At 44.8% G+C, this 19,601-nt stretch overlaps 1 non-coding gene across 1 annotated transcript; it reads left to right on the top strand.

Annotated features, from left to right (window-relative positions):
* Positions 1-1,219: 1,219 nt before the first annotated feature.
* On the top strand, positions 1,220-1,325 carry LOC114239081 (U6 spliceosomal RNA). Its single transcript, XR_003624272.1, has one exon. It is a non-coding gene; the product is annotated as a U6 spliceosomal RNA (small nuclear RNA).
* Positions 1,326-19,601: the final 18,276 nt, after the last annotated feature.

Below are 19,601 nucleotides of genomic sequence, written 5' to 3' on the forward strand. Positions count from 1 at the left end.
AAAAGGAAAAATAAATCAGTTGAACAAGAGCAAGCTTATATAAATAACAAGCAACAACTCCAAAGTAAGTGCATATAAAGTTTGCATATAAAATGTAATGTAATAAAAAATAATTATATATACTCTTTCTGCCCCATAATCTTCACTGTTTTTAAATTCTTTGGGGGCTCATGGTTATCTTGCATTCAAACTGCGGTGAAATCAACGTTATAACGCAAGAAAAAGCACATTTAGGGCAAAATAAAGCCTCAACCTTAGAGTCCTCGGACACCTGTGGAAATAGGTAAGTGAGCCATGAACCCAAAGGTCTTCCGGGGGTGTCATCTTCATCCTCCCACCCAACTGCAGAGCAGAAATCCCAGACAAGAGATGGGGGATACCCCGATTATGTCACTATGTTGGAAAGGATGTGGAGAAAAGGGAACCCTCTTACACTGTTGGTGGGAAGGTAAATTGGTGCAGCCACTATGGAAACAGTATTGAGGGTCCTTACAAAACTAAAAATAGAGCTACTATATGATCCAGCAATTCCAATCCTGGGTGTATATCTGGAAAAAACAAAAACACTAATTCGAAAAGATTCATGCACCCCAATGTTCATAGCAGCTCTATTTACAATAGCCAAGACATGGAAACAAACCAAGTGCCCATCAACAGATGATTGGCTTAAGAAGATGTGGTACATAGATACAATGGAATAGTACTCAGCTATAAAAAAAAATAATGAAGTACTGCCATTTGCAGCAACATGGGTGAACCTATGCTTAGTGAAATAAGTTAGAGAAAGACAAATACTATATGACATCACTTACACGTGGAATCTAAAAAATAATACAAACGAATCTATATACAAACTAGAAACAGACTCACAGACATAGAAAACAAACTAGTGGTCACCAAAGGCGGGCATGGGGGAGCAAATTAGGGGCATGGGTTTAACAGATTAAAAAATAAATAAAAACCCAGATGCAGCTTCCAGTTGTGATGTGGGTAGGGTTTCCTCACCAGAACCCTAATCCATGTCCTCCAAGTAGGCTCTGGATTGCCAGACCCTCTCCTAAAGCACCTTCCCAGTGCCGGGAGCTCAGCCACGGCAGCGCGGCCATCCGCCTCCTCATCCAGGTTCAGAGGGTCATGCCGCTCTCCAACACAAACCTACATAGAGGCAGAGGCAGCAAGCCACGCTGTGAGCAGGCTTCACATTAGAAGCTCTTCTTATGTGCTCGCTTCGGCAGCACATATACTAAAGTTGGGACGATACAGAGAAGATTAGCATGTCCCTGCACAAGGATGACATGCAAATTCGTGAAGCGTTCCATATCTTTCATCTGGTGAGACGTGGATGGACCTAGAGAGTGTCATACAGAATGAAGTAAGTCCGAAAGAGGAAAGCAAATATCGTATAATAACGCATATGGGTGGAATCTAGAAAAATGGTATAGATTATCTTATTTGCAAGACAGACTTAGAGACACAGTTGTAGAGAACAAATGTATGGACACCAAGGGGGAAAGGGGTGGGGAGGGAGGAATTGGGAGACTGGGATTGACACATATACATTATTGGCACTCTGCATAAAATAGACAACTGACGGGAACATACTGTATAGTACAGGGAATTCTACCTAATACACTGCGGTGACCTAAATGGGCGGGAAGTCCAAAAGGGAGGGGATATCTGTGTGTGTATGGCTGATGCATTTTGTTGTGCAGTGGAGGCTAACACAACATTGTAAAGCAACCGTACTCCAATAAAAATTTAAAAATAAATAAATAAATAACATCTATATTAAAAAAAAAAGAAATAAATCATTTTTTTTTATTGCTGGTGAAAAAAAAACAAAAATAAAGAAACTCTTCTTATTAACATGCTGAGAGTCATAATACCCCCTCTTCACACAGGAAGAGGCTGACACATAACAAGCAACTTGCCTTGAGAGTCAGAGCCCCGAGCCCGCTGGTCTCGGTCTCAGAATGAGAACTGAGCATCTCAGCTCCGTGACGGTGCACCACCTATGTGGCAGCAATTAAGGGATAAATCCACTTGTGGTTGAACTAGCTAATCTCGGAATAAAGACCTGCCAACATAATGAAGAACTTGGGCATTTCCAAGAAATTGGATTAACTCATCATACTACAGAGCTCACCGTTTATGAGTGACTGTTTCAAAAACTTGAAAATGACCCAGACGCAGACGTGATCTCATTCAGCACAGAGAGGACGAGGCTGGCACTGTCACCTTGTTTGACACGGTGGGAAGATGCCAGGGCAAAACCTCACTGGAAGCCTGACCACTGACTGAGTGAAAATGGGCTGGATACATACCCTTTCACCTCTTTGCATATCTGATCACGTTATTGCAAAGGAACTCTTATAAATGGCAAATACATTTTTTAAAAAGCTAATTTTATATTATTCTGGAAACGTGATGGGTAACAAGTCCGCTTAGTTTCGGAAGACACACCTTGCTGAGGGTGGAAAGCAGCAGGACCCTATGTGATTGCAAGGTTTGATCGCCCTGATTCCAACAGCCTCGCAGGGTGAGATCTGAAAATAGATGATTGCTTTACAAATGCTGCCCATGAAAAAGATTCTGGAGGCTTGGAGCGAGCTGGGGTGTTGAGATACATTCCAGGGAACAGGAGAAGTCCAGGAGGGGGAGACAACGTGATAAAATACTGTTTGCTGGTGATTCATGGCTTTGGGAATTTTAATGACGCAAATTTTAATTTCTCTTCAGAGACTCTGAATTTGTTTCTGGATAGAGGCCGAGCAATGGGCCCATGAAGCTGGCTGCAGAGAGGGAAATGATGGATAGACTTGATTAAGCTCATTTTGATCTTTGCTAACCTCTAGGAAGTTCTGGGTAATAACAGAACGGTTTCAGGGAAAGCGGTGGGGAGAGAGGGAGAGAGAGAGTGAACACACTGTCCCCTCTGGGGGCCGAGTACTTCCTCTTTCAGGAACGAACACAAAGTTCTCCCCTCTCCCTGGCGTCTCTCTGGACGAGTGGGTAGTTAGCGCCCTCATTTCTGGGCACGGAGGACCCCACGGAGGGCTTAGGTCTCATGTACATACGTCCTTGGATATTGTGTGTATTGAGTTCTTTTAATCTACGTTTTTCTTTAAAAACCAGAATATAAGCCCCTCCAGGGCAGGAGACGTGTCTTTGTCCTTGCTTTCTCCTGTGGGACCACATTGAAAGCACTGTTGCCTGGGTCCGTGACTTGCGCAGGGCTGCACTGAGGCTCTGTGAGTGTCAGCCCTTCTTAGAGCCTCATGGATGAGCTTTACTCATCATAGTAAGGATGGACGCTGTCGTCTGGATTTTTGCTCACCCCTTTTGAGGCTGCTTGCACATGTGTAAGGCCAGAGTCTTCTGAGGCTTGAGGATGGGTTGGTTTAGAGAAGCCGTGTGAGATTTCTTGCCGGTAACTAAGGGCTACGGGAAGGAGGTGGCCCACTTTCAGGGTGCGGGTCTTCATCACTCCTGGGCACCTGCACACTCATGGCGACCTGTGGGCCGGTGAGCAGCCTGGCATCAGGCAGCCTGCTTGGTAAAGCGGGAGAGGCAGTCCCAGCCTCGTGCCTTAGTTTTCACATCTAGAAAATGGGAACAACAGTACCTACCTCAGAGGATGCAAGTAACTGAAGCATCAAATGGTGAAAAATGGCCCCTGAAGAATGGCCACCCTAATCCCAGAACCTGTGAACGTGTTATGTTCCATGGCGAAGAGGACTTTGCAGATGTAATTGAGGTCCTGGGCTTTACAACAGGGATGGTACCCTGGGTGACTGAGGTGGGCCTAGTCTAGGCCCTGGGGCTGCAATAACAAAGCACTATAGACTAGGTGGCTTGAACAACAGAAATTTGTTCTCTCACTGTCTGGAGGCTGGAAGTCCAAGATCAAGGGGTCAGCAGGGCTACTTCCTTCTGAGTCTGTGACAGAGAATCTGGTCTGGGTCCCTCTCCAGCTTCTGGGGGTTTGCTGGCGTCCTTGACGTTCCTTGGCTTGCAGAAGCATCACCCCATCTATCTCTTCCTTCATGCTCACGTGATGTCCTGATTCCATGTGTGTCCCTGTGTCCAAATTTCCCCTTCTTATAAGGACCCCAGTCACATTGCATTAGGCCCACCCATGTGACATCATCTGAACTTGATCATCTGCAAAAAAGCCAATTTTCAAATTAGGTCACAATCATGGGTACTGGGGGTTAGGACTGCAACATCTTTAAAGCACAGCAAGCCCTTATGAGCAGAGAGCTTTCTCGGGCTGGAGTCACAGAGACGCGGCAGCCTCTGGGCCCCATTCCTTTGGGAAGCACCTCGGGTCCCACCAGGAAAGGGGCTCAGGTGTTCATCAGGAGTGATGGACACACAGCAGCCCTAAAGCATATTTCCAGGGGGCGTAAGGAGCAACTGTTATGATGAGACTAAGAAACACATTCTATTTATTGAAGTGAAGCCAGAATATACCCGAGCATTTTTGCACATTATTTATGGAAACTCAGCCTTTATAACGATTTGCCCACTGCCTGTCCTGCACCCATTGGGCCCTAAAATTTCAGCCCCTCCTACACTCCCCAGGATCAGCCATAAACCCTCGCCTAGGCCAGGTGAATTAAAAGGTCCACTAGGCTGAGGGCAAAAATGAGCCGACCCAGCCAACCGTGTTGCTGATATGGGGGACAGCCGCATTTATTAAGCACCTACTGTGTACTAGGAATTAAGCTAGGAGCTTTTTTTCACGTGATTTAATGTACTGCTTTGTGAGCGTGCTCTTCCCTTGAGGGGCTGCTCCGTTTCCTCTTTCCTGCACTAAGAATACGAGGACCAGACATACGTCCCTTAGCTCTTTATTCTAGGCAATACCTGCTCCCGGAAGATAAGACTGCTACCCAACCAGAAAAGCCTATTTATCAAGGCTTACCAAGACCCTTGCTCTTCAAGCCCCTCACCTCACTGTACCTGGCAGCCCAAACTACGATGTCACACCCTGTACACACTTTCAGCACAAGACCTGCGTCTCAGTCCCCCAGCTCAGCTCCCTCAACCCCTGTCCACCTGGCTGCACTAAGGCTAAGAAACACAGCTCTGCTTGGACGTCGGTTCTCTGGGTGTCTTCAGGGAGGTCAAGTGCAGACACCTCACCTCACACCTCACTTCATAGGGCTGGACACGGAGGTGGAGAGAAGGAAGTTCTCACAAAGGCCATGCCTCTGTCCCCCGGACCTCAAACCTCGGTTCTGTAACTGGGTTCTTAGCACCTTGAGTCCCCCCAGGAGGTGAGTCTCAGCTTGGATTCCTGTGTCTGGGTCTCTGCCTCAGACCCCACCCATCCTCCACGGGCCTCAAGTCCGTCTCCCAAGCCCAGCTAGGCTTGGCCAAGGCCTGCCCCCGTGGCACCTGCCTCCCCAAGATGGCCCGGCTCCCTGCCACACCCGCTGGGACAGCCTTGTTCCTGCTGTTGGCCTGGCCGGGCTCAAGGTCATGGCCCTTCCCAGTCTAACCCAGTCCTGCCACAGCCCGAGCCTGGGTCTTGAAGATATGAATCTTTAGTGCTTGATATTTAGATGCTTGAAAATATTTACTCCCTGGATTTCTGAATCCAATTATCCCTTGTCATCAATAATAATCAAGTGACTGTTTTCTAATATTCTTAAATTAAGTATTTCATGACAGTCTCTGTACTGTGGTTATTTTGATAAGTGTTTTACTTTTCCGTTGCTGCTACACTAATCACAAGCTTAGGGACTTGAAGTAGCATGTTTATTCCCTCCGTTTCTGGGATCCAGAGGCAGGCAGGCTCAGCGGGTTCTCTGCTCCGGGTCCCACAGTCAAGGTGTCCTGCGGGACGGGTTCTCATCAGAGGCTTGACTGGGGAAGGAACTGCTTCCAAATTCCCTCAGATCGTTGGCACCATTCATTTCTGTGGAACTGTCCTGTGTTTTCTTAAGGTTTTGTATTTGTCTATTGGACATCCACTCATCACAGAGACAAATTAATTATATTTTCTGAGTTAGTGATGCCCTGGCATTTGGGAGCCTTCAGGCCAGGAAAGAAACTGCCCCTTCCAGGCCTAATTCCTAATGATAATAACAACTAGCCCAGGACATGCCTTTCACATGCAAACCAACAAATCCCAAGCCTATAACCCCAACCATCTCCTTTACCTGATTCTCACACACAAGCCAATATATCACCTGCCCTAAATCAACTCAGGGTCAGGTTGTGGGCACCTAGGACAGCCCCTGTCATAGCCCAAGGCCCACCAGCGTTAGCCAAACTAGCCAACTCTAAGCTCTTTGCTCTGCCCCACCTTGCCTTTCCTAGGAAACCCCCCCAAAGGCTTCAGCCCAGGCCTTATCCACACCCCTGCCTCTGATCCCCTGACTTTCCTGTGGGTTGTGCATGGAGGAGCTGGCCTTGCCTCCCTCTCTTGGAAAACGTAAGTAACTAACCCTTCTTTCAATGGCATCAGCCTCTCCATGTTGCCAGCTGGTCATAACCTCTGTAAATTAAATCCCAACTATAATTTAGAACAAGGGTTCATGGCAGCCTGATTCTTCAAACCAGCAACAGAGACACAGACTCTGGAGGGAGTCTGCCAGCAACGTGAAGTCCAGGAGCCATCACGTTGTCAGGGGATAATGCCCCTTGCCTTCGCCATATTCCGTTGGTTAGGAGCAGTCACAGGTCCCCACAGGTGAGGGGAGGGGGTCTCCACCAGGACAAGGATCCTGAGACCACCTTAAAGTTTGTCTACACCAGGAAGTGTTTTGAGAAGGATTGTGTGGATTGAGTGAAAGAAGAAAGCATAATTGACATACACATTTTACTAAGTAGCACGGTCACTCCCCGTGCTTACGGCTCAGTAAATATGAGCGGGAACACACATTAGGTCATTCCTAATTTGTTAGAAATTCGTATCAGCTGCATGAACACAGGCAGTGGCAGTGGTGTGTCCCGCTAGACCATGTGCCTGGCTCAGTGGGAGTTCACTTTGATTTAGTAGATTAAGTGTCAGATTCAGCAGAAAATTCCTGTTGTGTCAACAGGTAACGCACACGTCTGATTTCATCCTTGATATATATGGCTCATCTGGTGATCTATTTCTTTTTAGTTGGTGTTTATTTTTCCTATGAATGATTTATCGGTTTTAGAATGAACTGTGTCAACTACTGCACATGGTATATTAATTTCAGGGTGTTATGCAAACATTTCCTCCATAATGTACCTTATTCCATCTTTATTTGCTCACACTGGCAACATAATATCCTTTTTTTATTTGAATTAAATAGCTTTTTTCTCAGTAGTCTGTCCTTGGGGATGGGGGACTCAGGGCACATGGAAGAGGAGTTTCACTTAAAAACATTTTTATTAACTCTCTCATGAGAGTGTTAACACATTGAGTGTTTTGTTTCAAATATTCCAAAACATACTGTTATTTAATTACGTAAAGGGGATTTTACCTTTTTCTGTAGTTAGCGTCAATTTGCCTCACTGAAACATTAAAGGAGTGTTAACTATTTAAAAACAACCTCATAACATAGCACATGGCTTCGTGAAGTGCAAGGGAGGGTGGGTGTGTTTCTTCACATTTCCTGGAGGCACATGAACACGGGGGTTTGTGGGAGCTCACAGCCGAAGGGGCAGCCACGGGCAGGGGGGCTCGTCACAGCGCTGGTGCTCCCCCCACTGCAGGGAAACTCTCAGGCCTGTTTCCCAAGACAGGCTCATGTTTTCCCGATCTTTGTCCCAAACCCCAAAATCACTTTAGTGCCTGGTCTGGAACCATCATTGTACATAGGCTAGTTCCTGGTCTAGGGCCATCACTGTACACCAGACAGTGCCTGGTCTGGAACCATCACTGTAAGCAGGCTTGTGCCTGATCTGGTTACATTTATGAAACATTAAAGAAGTTGTAAACTGTTTAAAAATAGCCTTGACTGTAGACACCTCACCTTACCACTGACAGGCTGATATACATAATGTAATATAGCATAACAAACATGACATGAAATAACAATAAAACAGTGCCAGACCCAGAACCACCACTCTGGGGGTGTGTGTGTGTGTGCATGCATAATTTTGTAGTATAATATGCATCCAGTGAAATGCTCAACTTTAAATGTACCATTTAATCACTTCATACATTTATTTAAAAACAGACTACGTCCATCACCCCAGAAAGTACCTTCATGCCCCCTCGCAGTCAATCCCCTTCACCCAAAAACCATCACCTATCTGCCTTCTGACTCCATATGTTAATTTTGCTTATTCTAGAGAACTTCCTGTAGATGGAGTCATGCAGTACTGACCTTTCTGGTTCAGGGTATTTCATTGACCATAGCAGCTTTGACGTTCATCTGTACGGTCGCATGTACCAATATTGCATCCTTTTGATTTTGAACAGTCTTCCTTTGCAGGAATACGGCACAGGCAATGTATCCATCCTCTGGTGGATGTTCTTTCCAGTTTTGGTTGTTCTGAATATAGTAGCCATGACCATTCTTGTACAGGACTTTTGTAGATATAATTTCATTCATCTTGGATAAGTACTTACAAGTGGAACTGTTGATCATAGGACAGATGCATGCCTAAAATTTTAAGAAACTGCCATAAGGTTTCCAGAAGTTGTTTTTTTTTTTTTTAAACATCTTTATTGAAGTATAATTGCCTTACAATAGTGCGTTAGCATCCGCTTTATAACAAAGTGAATCAGTTATACATATACAATATGTTCCCATTTCTCTTCCCTCTTGCATCTCCCTCCCTCCCACCCTCCCCATCCCACCCCTCTAGGTGGTCACAAAGCACCGAGCTGATCTCCCTGTGCTATGCGGCTGCTTCCCACTAGCTATCTATTTTACATTTGGTAGTGTATATATGTCCATGACACTCTCTTACCCTGTCACATCTCACCCCACCCCCTCCCCATATCCTCAAGTCCATTCTCTAGTAGGTCTGTGTCTTTATTCCCGTCTTGCCACTAGGTTCTTCATGGCCTTTTTTTTTTTTTCCCTTAGATTCCATATATATGTGTTAGCATACTGTATTTGTTTTTCTCTTTCTGACTTACTTCACTCTGTATGATAGACTCTAACTCCATCCACCTCATTACAAATACCTCCATTTCATTTCTTTTTATGGCTGAGTAATATTCCATTGTATATATGTGCCACATCTTCTTTATCCATTCACCAGAAGTTGTTTTAACATTCATATTCCTCCCACCAGTAAGAGTTCTGGTTGTTCCACATACTCTTCGACACTTGGAGCTGCCAAACTTTTAGCATTTTAGCCTTTCTAGGGCATGTCATGTCTCATGATGGTTTCAGTTTTCATTTACCTGAGAACTAAAGATATTAAGCACGTCTTCATTTGCTATTTTTATGTCTTCTTTGTGCCTTTGCTGTTCTAGTCTCCTGTGTATTTTTTTGGGTTGTTTGTCTTTTCTTTCTATTGAGTTGCAGGAATTCTTTATATGTTCTAGATACAAGTCTTTGACAATTATCTTATTGCTAATACTTTCTCCCAGTTTGTGAGAAGGTGTTGTGGGGTTTTTTCTTGTTTTTTAGGTTTTTTTAGCAGACATTTTCAAATTATGATCAATTTTAATTTATCAATATTTTATTTTATGTCTCAAGCTTGTTTGACATTTCAAGGAAATCTTTGCTTACATCATGATTTAGAAGAAAATTTTTTTTTCTAGAAGATTTACTGTTTGCACTTTACATTTAGGTCTATGAACTGTCTTAAATTGGTTTGTATACAGTGTAGACTACCAACAAAGTTTTTTTGCTTGTTTCTTTTGTTTTAGCATGCGAGGATTTAGTTGATCCAGTATTGAATAAATTTTTCTTTTTTTAAGTTTCTTTGGCACTTTTGTTGAAAAATCATTTGATCTTATAAATGTGGATCTACTTCTGGACTTCTCATATTATTCCAATGATATATTTTCAAATAATTTCTTTAATATTACATAACTTTAATTACTGAACTTTCATAGTAAGTCTTGAATTTATGTAGATTATATCCTTTATTTTTTTCTTCTTTTGAAGTGTGTATGTGGGTGTATGCACTGTTTTTGGTCATTTGTCTTTTTTTAAAACACTCCAATCATCTTGTCAATTTCTAGGAAAAAAATCTATTGAAATGTTTACTGGAATTGCATTGATATTGATCAATTTAGGGAAAACTGACATCTTAACAATATTGAGTCTTTCAACACATGAACATGGTATATCTCTCCTTAATTTAAATGTTCTTTATCTTATCAATATTTTATAATTTCCAGTGTAGGGTCTTACACATGTTTTGTTGCTACTATAGAGTTGATATTTTTCATGCTATTGTACATGGTTTTGTGTTTTCAGTCTAATTTTCTAACTGTCCATTTCAAGCATATACAAACATACTCCCTTAATGTACAATACTGCAATTTTGTTAAATGCACCTATCCCAGTAATTATCTTAGAGAGTCCTTAGGCTTTTCTAGCTACACAAGTATGAGGTCTGTGATCCAGTTTTACCTCTTCCAGTCTGAATCCTTTTATTGTTTTACTGTATGAATCAGAGTCTCCATATTAATGTTAAATAGAAGGGATGAGAGTGAATTTCCTTGACCTGTTTCTGATCTTAGGTGGAAAGCATGCAGTATTTCACCATTAAGTGTGATATGAGCTGTAGTTCTTTCAGTAGATCCTTTATCATTTGAAAAAGTGTCCTTTTTTTCCTCATGCGCAGATTTTAGTATAAATGCTTTGAATTTTGGCAAATATTTTCCTACATTTATTGACATGATTATATGACCTTTTTTCCTCCCTCAATCTGTTAATGTGTAGATTGTATAGATTAATTTTTGTATGATGAACCAACCTTGCATCTTGAAGATAAACCCAGTTTGATCCTAGTATATTGCTCTTTGCATATATTGCTGCATTCAGTTTCTAATAGCTTTTGAGAATTTTGTGTCTATGTTTATGAGGGACATTGGAATTCAATTTTTTGTCTTTTTTTTCATGGTACCAGTGGTCTTGTAAAATGATTTAGAAAGTGTTTCCTCCTCCTCCTTGTTTTGAAACAGTTTATTTAGAAATGGAATTATTTCTCCCTTAAGTGTTTCATAGAATTACAAACAGTAAAACTCTCTGGGCTTGAAGTTTCCTGTGGTAAGATTTGTAATTAGGAATTTAGTTTATTAAATGGTATAAACTATTTAGATGTTCAATTTCTTCCTGAGTCAATTTTTTTTTTCTTTTTGTTTTGTTTTAAAATTTGGCCATTTGTCATTTTATTGTTCAGTTGTAAGAGTTCTTTCTATACAAGTTCTTTATGAGATATATGATTTGCAAAAATTTTCTCCCATTTTGCATGTTGTCTTTCCATTTTCTTGATACAATTTTGTTATAGTTTAGTGTAGTAGTTTTGAATATATTTTAAAAAAAATTTATTGAAGTATAGTTGATTTACAATGCTGTTAGTTTCAGGTGTACAGTAAAGTGAATCAGTTATACATATACATACATCCACTCTTTTTAAGATTCTTTTCCCATATAGGCCATTACAGAGTATTGGGTAGATTTCCCTGTGCTAATACAGTAGATCCTTATTAGTTATCTGTTTTATACATAGTAGTGTGTATATGTCAATCCCAATCCCCCCAATTTATCCCTCCTTCTCCCCAGTCCCCCCTGATAACCATAAGTTTGTTTTCTACATCTGTGACTCTATTTCTGTTTTGTAAATAAGAGTCAGTTTCTTTAAAAAATACCAGTTTTATCTAAATTCATTATTTGCACATTTCTGACAGATAAATCAGAGTGGTGCAGAGGTGAAAGTACTAGAGGAAATGTTGAATTCATATTGCCTTTTAATTTGGGCAGTTTGGGGACAATGGGAAGGCCTAATTTCTTTGTTTAGTGTCTGTCTCCTCACCCTGGAATGTAAGCTTCTTGAGGGCAGCAATCTTTGTCTGTTTTGGTCGCCATGGCACCCCTGGAACCCTGAATGGTTCTCAGTGCAAACAGTGTCCTCAATAAGTATGTGGTCAATAAATAAATGATGTGTAGTGACCTTCAAGAAATCCGGGATAGAATCTAGCATCAGGTTCATCCGGGAGCAATGTAATAATAACTTCCTCAGTGTACAGGTTTCCTGGGGCTGCCACACGAGTTCCCACAAAGTGGGTACCTTAAAACAACGGAAGTGTATCCTCTTTCAGTTCTGGAGGTTGGAAGTCCATGGTCAAGGTGTAGGCAGGTGCGTGCTCCCTCTGGCGGCTCCAGGGGAGAAGCCGTTCCTGCTTCTTCCAGCATCTGCTGGCTGCAGGCGCACTTGGCTTGTGGCCACATCCCTCCAATCTCTGCTGCATCTTCACCTGGCCTTCCCCCCACTGCACGTGTCTGTCTCAGCTGCCTCTGCCTGTCTCTTATAAAAACACCTGTGATGGCATTTAGGGCCCACCTGAATCACCCAGGATGCGCTCCTCATCTCAAAATCCTTCACTTAATCATGTCTTTGGCCCTATAAGGTAACCTGCACATTTTCCAAGGATTTAGACCTGAAATCTTTAGGATCATCATTCAGCCCCCTTCCCCCCAGTTCTATAGTAAAATGGGAACACTTATTTCAATCTTTGCTTCTGATAAGAATTGACATTGACATAAGAGGTAGTCAGCTCGAAGGAAATCTCTGTTTATGCTGCTTGTGATACAACCATGTGTAACAAAGAAGTCTGGCTTTTCAGGATGACCAGTCATCAAAGAAAGAACATGCTTCTCAGTCATCAGCTCCAAATTTGTTTTACATTCTTTAGATGGAATATTCTATTCAGCGAAATGTAAGTTATTACCGAATACGTTGGTAACAGAAATAAAGCCACTTCTGAATCATTTACATCCCTGATATAAAATACAGAGAAACTGATAGATCCTTGCAAACTGTGTTATATGAAGGCCATGCCAGCCATCTCCAACCTATTATGTTTCAATAGGTTCCCGTTGTCTTTATATCACTCAGGGTTTTAAGTTTTCATGCAGGTTTTAAGGTAAACAGAGCCCAAATTCCAAACCGCTTCTGTACTCAGGATGACCCTGACTTTATTAGTAATGAGATCTGATGACATCATCTTTTGACAGTCATGATCTTTAACCTGGTTTGATCTAAACCAGACTCCTCGGGAATGATATCATTAAGGTAAATCCCTGAAAAGAGACCCAGCCACCTCAATATAAGCCATTTAGAGGTATTGGGTTACTGGGGATGACTTCACCCATCACTCTTTTCTTCCTTGGGCAGTACAGACTGTATCAAAACTGCCAAGAAGGGCAGTGGATTATTGGTGTTGTTTTTACTAATAATACCCAAAATTATAGCAGAATTCTAATTAGGCACATGGGCATATGTATTTAAATGTGGCTTTTATCCTTCTCCTTTAGACAGATTTTAACTCTGAGAGTCTGCTTCTCTCCATGTTTGGAAAGAATGTCTGGCATTTATGCAAAGGTAAATTTAAATATACATTGTGTCTCATGTACAGGATAAGATAGAGGCACCTGTATGAGTATGCCACCTAACTTTAGCAATATGTTGTGAAAATAATCTACAGATATCATTGCTATGAGCCAAGAGCTGTGTACGTGAATGCGACGTGGGTCCCTGTCTCTCCTTATCTACCACCATTGCCCCAAGTCCTGGCCCTGCCATCTGTCTCCTCCTGTGATGGGCCCCTCCCTGGTCTTCTGGTTCCTGCTTGCACCATCCTAAAAGCACTTCTCTGTGGGACCACCAAGGACTGACCTGGATGCATCTAGGCTGAAACGGACCTATATCCATGCCCAACTCTGCGAGCCAGCCTTACACGTTATCAATATCTACACATACATTTATATAACCACAGCACTTATCAACAGCATTCATAGCTAACTTCATAGTCTAGTTCCAGAAAGAATTAACATGAGTTTCTTAATCTGACCTAAGCAGCAGACTTTATTTTCTTCCTGCTTTTAAATCTCTCCCTAGTTCATACTTGGGATTCAGCAAACTCTTCAGAAGAGAAACACATCAGATCTCAAATCACTAGAAAAAGTACTTTGTACTCGTGGTAAATGTGGACTTACTCATACTATGAAGATAAGTTTGAACTCCTGGTGGATTCTCAGGTCTACCTTTGCAAAGCTACTGGATGGTTTTGCTGATAGGGAAGGACAGCACCCTGGACCATTTGGCTTATGCAGGTGTGGATTTATGAGCTTGCGGGCGGGCCTGGCTTCCAGCACCCCTGGCTGTCCTCTTAGCAGCACCCTCCAGATGAGTTCCTCTGCTTTGCTCTCCTCTGTGTTTACCTGTCTTCCCTGCCTCAGACCCTGAGCCTTAGGAAATTGGTGTCAGAATCTCCAATCACTTGTTCAAAGTCTGAGACACACAGCAGGAAGACCTCCCCCTCCCCAACCAGGACAAATTGTCCTTCCTCCCATTGGTTCTGATTTGGCCCATTTCCAAGTAATAAGTCAGTGCTGCTGGGAACTGCCATGTGCCCCTTCCTTCCCGCCCCATGGACCAGGAGTGGGCGGGCTGGGTCTCCAGGGCAGTGGGCTCAGTCTGGTGTACCCCCCCCCATCCCTGAGCTGGTGAGAGGCAGTGCATAGTGGTGACACACTGGCTAGTGCCAGGGCAGAAGGTTGTGGTCCAAGGCCCTGGGTACCGGTTCCCGGTTGGGTGCAAAGGTGGCAAGACACCCACCTCCTCATGGCTCGGCTTCTTCATCTCTGTAAGACGCGAGTGATGCCAGCGTGCCCGCCCCCCCCCAAGGATCCACGTCCCTGGGTGATGGTTGTAGACTATACGTTAGTCTGCTGCGGCCCCTCTCTGATGAGCAAGCCGAGTCGGGAACTGAGGGAGGTGACCTGAGTCTCACCTGTGTGAGTCCCAGCCCCCCTCCTTTAAAGCCAGGAGTTTCCGACACTTTAACACAGTGTAACTTAATCGTGTGTGATTTATGGAGCCAACAGAAGGAATATCAACATCTCCATCCTGGAAACAAATCAAAGTTCGGACATGGGTGCAAACACTAATTACTTTTAACAAGTGCAGGAGAAAGGGGAGGGGAGGCCAGGGCTGCACTGGCCCCGCCAGACAGCCGGGCGATAACCTGAGTGCTTTCGACACCCGGCCAGGAGAGCCGCCTGGCTGGGGAAGTTTCAGGAAGCGCCCCGTCAGCCACGATCAGCTCTTTGAAGTGTCCAAAGTGCGAAGTGGGCCACATCCATCTTTAAAGCGCTCCGAGGCCCGCGGGCTGCTTTGGGTTAGTGAAGGAATGTGCACTTATTTGAAACCTGACCCCAGGGCCCCTCAAAAGTTGGGCTTAGGCGGGGCAAGGAGTGACCTTGGAAATTTAGACAGCTGCTAGGCCACTGCTAGGAGCAAATTATTACAGCAGTGGTGATTTTCCCGATGAGAAAAAAGCAGAGGGCACCTCTCTAAGCCCTGTTGGGTCAGCTTTAGCCTTTAAAGACCAGTGTGAGAACCAGAGCCTCGGGAGAATTAGGGCCAATCTGGGGGCGAGGCTGAGATTCCAGGGGGGACTGCGGGGCAGGGGAAGGGATGTTGGAAGCGGATACACCCAAAGGCCCCCGCTGCGCATACATGGTCCCTGTCCTGCGAGAGGCCGGCTTCCAGAAAACTGCACTCCAAGCGTGTTAACTCACCAAGCAGTTAGCTACGCATGGTTCTGCACTGGATGATCAGACTGTTCCCTTTAAAGCGTGGCCTCCCAGGCCCCTCGATAAGCCGATAAGCCGGCAGCCGGGGTGCGTTGAAAAGGCAGCTCTGCTGATGGGGCTGCGGGCTGCACAGACACCGTTCCCCGCGTGAGCAGACTCCATGTTTCCGTGAATACCTTGTTCCCCTCGATTTGGGGATTGAGGATGAAGAAAGAGGGGGATTTACAGAGATACTTTCCAGATTTAACAGTTGAGAAATGGAAAAATGCAGGTGTCCCAGGCTAGCCCTAAAGGAAGCAAACGCAGGCACGTGGGGAGCCTGGATTTATCACGGCTTCGGGAAGCACACGCAGGCACGTGGGGAACCTGGATTTATCACGGCTTCGGGAAGCACACGCAGGCACGTGGGGAACCTGGATTTATCACGGCTTCGGGAAGCACACGCAGGCACGTGGGGAACCTGGATTTATCACGGCGCACGGGGACCTGTGGACGCTCAGACAGGCTACCCCGGCTCCTGGTCCAGCGATGACACGTCCTGCAGGAGGTCCTCACCGGCGACCCCCTCTGCCCCGTCCCTCCCCCACCTGGCTTCCCGGAAGATGTCGTTTGTGCGTCTCAGGGCAGGAGCAGCATGGGGCGTGTCCTGTCATGTTGACACCACCAGGGACCTCAGCATCTGCCACCTGCAGGTTCTGGTTTGAATCCTGTGGTAGCGAGAAGCCCATGAATCGTGTAGAAAAGTAGAGAGAAGAAGCAGAAGATCACCAGGAACACAGAGCTGTAAAGTCGTGCCGATCGCTCATCTGAGTCTTGTCTCGTCTCCCAGCCTCGAGGGGACCACGCGGCGTGACTGGAGGCCATAGCGGGTGGTGCCCGCTCGGGAGGGAGCCGATTTTCACTGGAGCCTGCCATTCGCTATTTCCACTGCCCAGATGGCTTGGACAGCCCCGGGGTGAATGCTCAGGAAACATGGGGTTCAGAGAAGGCCAAGGAAGGGGAGCAGGCACAGGGCAAGGGGTCCCTGCCGCCTCAACGGGCTTCACTGGCTTTGGGAGCAGACCCCTAAGATGCTTCTGTGTGTCAGGCTTCTCTAGAGAAACAGCGGCTGTAGATGTGGATACAGATATAGATTAGATATAGAAATAGATTAGATATAGATATAGATTAGATATAGGCATATAGATGCAGATACAGATACTATAGGTACAGATATAGATTAGATATAGGTATAGATACAGATATAGATATAGAAATAGATTAGATATAGGCAGAGATTAGATATAGGCATAGATATAGATGCAGATACAGATACTATAGGTACAGATATAGATATAGGTACAGATATAGATTAGATATAGGTATAGATACAGATATAGGTATAGAAATAGATTAGTATAGGCATAGATTAGATATAGGCATAGATATAGATGCAGATACAGATACTATAGGTACAGATATAGATATAGGTACAGATATGGATTAGATATAGGTATAGATACAGATATAGATATAGATTAGATATAGGCATAGATATAGATGCAGATGCAGATACTATAGGTACAGATACAGATATAGGTACAGATATAGATTAGATATAGGCAGAGATACAGATATAGATATAGAAGTAGATTAGATATAGGCATAGATATAGAAGCAGATACAGATACTATAGGTACAGATATAGATATATGTACAGATATACATTAGATATAGGTATAAATGTAGATATAGATATAAGTACAGATATAGGCGATACAAATATAGAAACTTATCATAAGGAATTGGATCATGAAATTATGGAGACTGAAAAGTCCCACAATCTGCCATCTACAGGCTGGAGGCCCAGGAGATGGGCAGGGCAACACAAAGGACTTTTCTTCCAGAAAACTGGTGCATTGATGGATATTTGGGTCCTTCGTCCAGGGGTTTTTTTTTTTTTTTTTTTTTTTTTTTAAAGGATTTTCTTATTTATTTATTTATTTATTTATTTATTTTTGTCTGTATTGGGTCTTCGGTTCGTGCGAGGGCTTTCTCCAGTTGCGGCAAGCGGGGGCCACTCTTCATCGCGGTGCGGGGACCGCTCTTCATCGCGGTGCGCGGGCCTTTCTCTATCGCGGCCCCTCCCGTCGCGGGGCACAGGCTCCAGACGCGCAGGCTCAGCAATTGTGGCTCACGGGCCCAGCTGCTCCGTGGCATGTGGGATCTTCCCAGACCAGGGCTCGAACCCGTGTCCCCCGCATTAGCAGGCAGATTCTCAACCACTGCGCCACCAGGGAAGCCCCGTCCAGGGGTTTTATAGCTGTGTTTTTGGGGTTTTTTTTGACTTTTTTTTTTAAGTCCTTCAATCAGTTATTTATTTATTTATGTATTTATGGCTGTGTTGGGTCTTCGTTTCTGTGCGAGGGCTTTCTCTAGTTGCGGCGAGCGGGGGCCACTCTTCATCGCGGTGCGCGGGCCTCTCACTATCGCAGCCTCTCCCGTTGCAGAGCACAGGCTCCAGACGCGCAGGCTCGGTAATTGTGGCTCACGGGCCCAGTTGCTCCATGGCATGTGGGATCTTCCCAGACCAGGGCTCGAACCCGCGTCCCCTGCATTAGCAGGCAGATTCTCAACCACTGCGCCACCAGAGAAGCCCTATAGCTGTGTTTTGATGTCAGAGCTTCCTTCTGTAATTTCAAACACACAGGCTGTTTGGTGATAGAAGCTTCCTGGGGAAGATGTGAAAATGCCCACAAGCAGCGTGCCTACTGGTCCACAGGTGAGTCCCAGCGAATGACCACAGCATCCCAACCTGTGTGGCTGGAAGACGGGATCCCTGGTTTTCCACTGATTGACGTCACTGGAGCTGCCAGCCCCTTGGCGGTCCTTTGCTGGCTTCACGACCTGCCCCTAAAACTCCATTTGAAAAGGAAGTACGGACACACGTTCTCAGCTCATCGGCCATGTCTGCAACTATAGTGAAGCTTCCAGCAGCAGGAGGCAGGGGAAGGAGCTGCCCACGGGGAGAGGATGGGCAGCACGACCGTGTCCACGTGGAGGGCCGCACAGAGCAGTCCCCGGAGGGAGACCCGGGAGGCCGGAGGATGACCATGGGCTGAGCTCTTCTGGCTGGAACTCTGTAGGAATCCGTGTACAATGACCGCCCTGTGATCCTGCCTACAGACAAGACACGCCACCAAAACTCACTAGCTCGGGGCACAGTTCTGCCTGCAAGGTCATTTGTGTCTTCCTTGAATCATTCTGTGTTGTTGTATCTTTCATGGAAAAATAGAAACCTGGGGTCAAACTAGCTTAGAAACTCCCCCTTCACCCAGAACTCTCCAAGCATCCACAGCACTGATGGGCATCACAAGTTTCTAAGACAGGGGAGCAGAATGCCACGTTTCCCAAGTTATTTGATGAGTGAACTTTGTTCATGGAGCGCCTGCTGTTTGTGGGATCAGAGTTCTGGGGACAGACTTTGAGAAGTGCCGGCCCAGATGTGCTTTAAGGGCTCTAAGTTGTGAAGGGACCCCTTCGGTTACTGCTTAAGAAGAACTGTTTTCTTAACTACGAAATACAGTGTTCATCATGAAGTGCCAGACTTGTGTGCTTCAGTCTCTTAGTTGACTGTGCAGGAAATACATTTATGCCTTCTTGTGGGAAACTCTAAAACAAGTGGCAGATTTCTCCTGGAAAGTGGGAGAGAGAGAGATGTGAACCGTGAAGGGCCCCATGAAGATGGGCAGAGTCCATCTATGTCCCCCACCCCGGAATCACTTAGTTCCTCCTCTGGGGTCGTATTCTAGCCAGGGCAGGGCACTCTGGGGAGGTGACCAGGATTAGAGATGACAAAACTTCAAAGAATTGGCTGTGACATGGGGTCCATGAACA

Source organism: Balaenoptera acutorostrata, chromosome 2 (assembly GCF_949987535.1).
Source record: "Balaenoptera acutorostrata chromosome 2, mBalAcu1.1, whole genome shotgun sequence".
NCBI lineage: Eukaryota > Metazoa > Chordata > Mammalia > Artiodactyla > Balaenopteridae > Balaenoptera > Balaenoptera acutorostrata.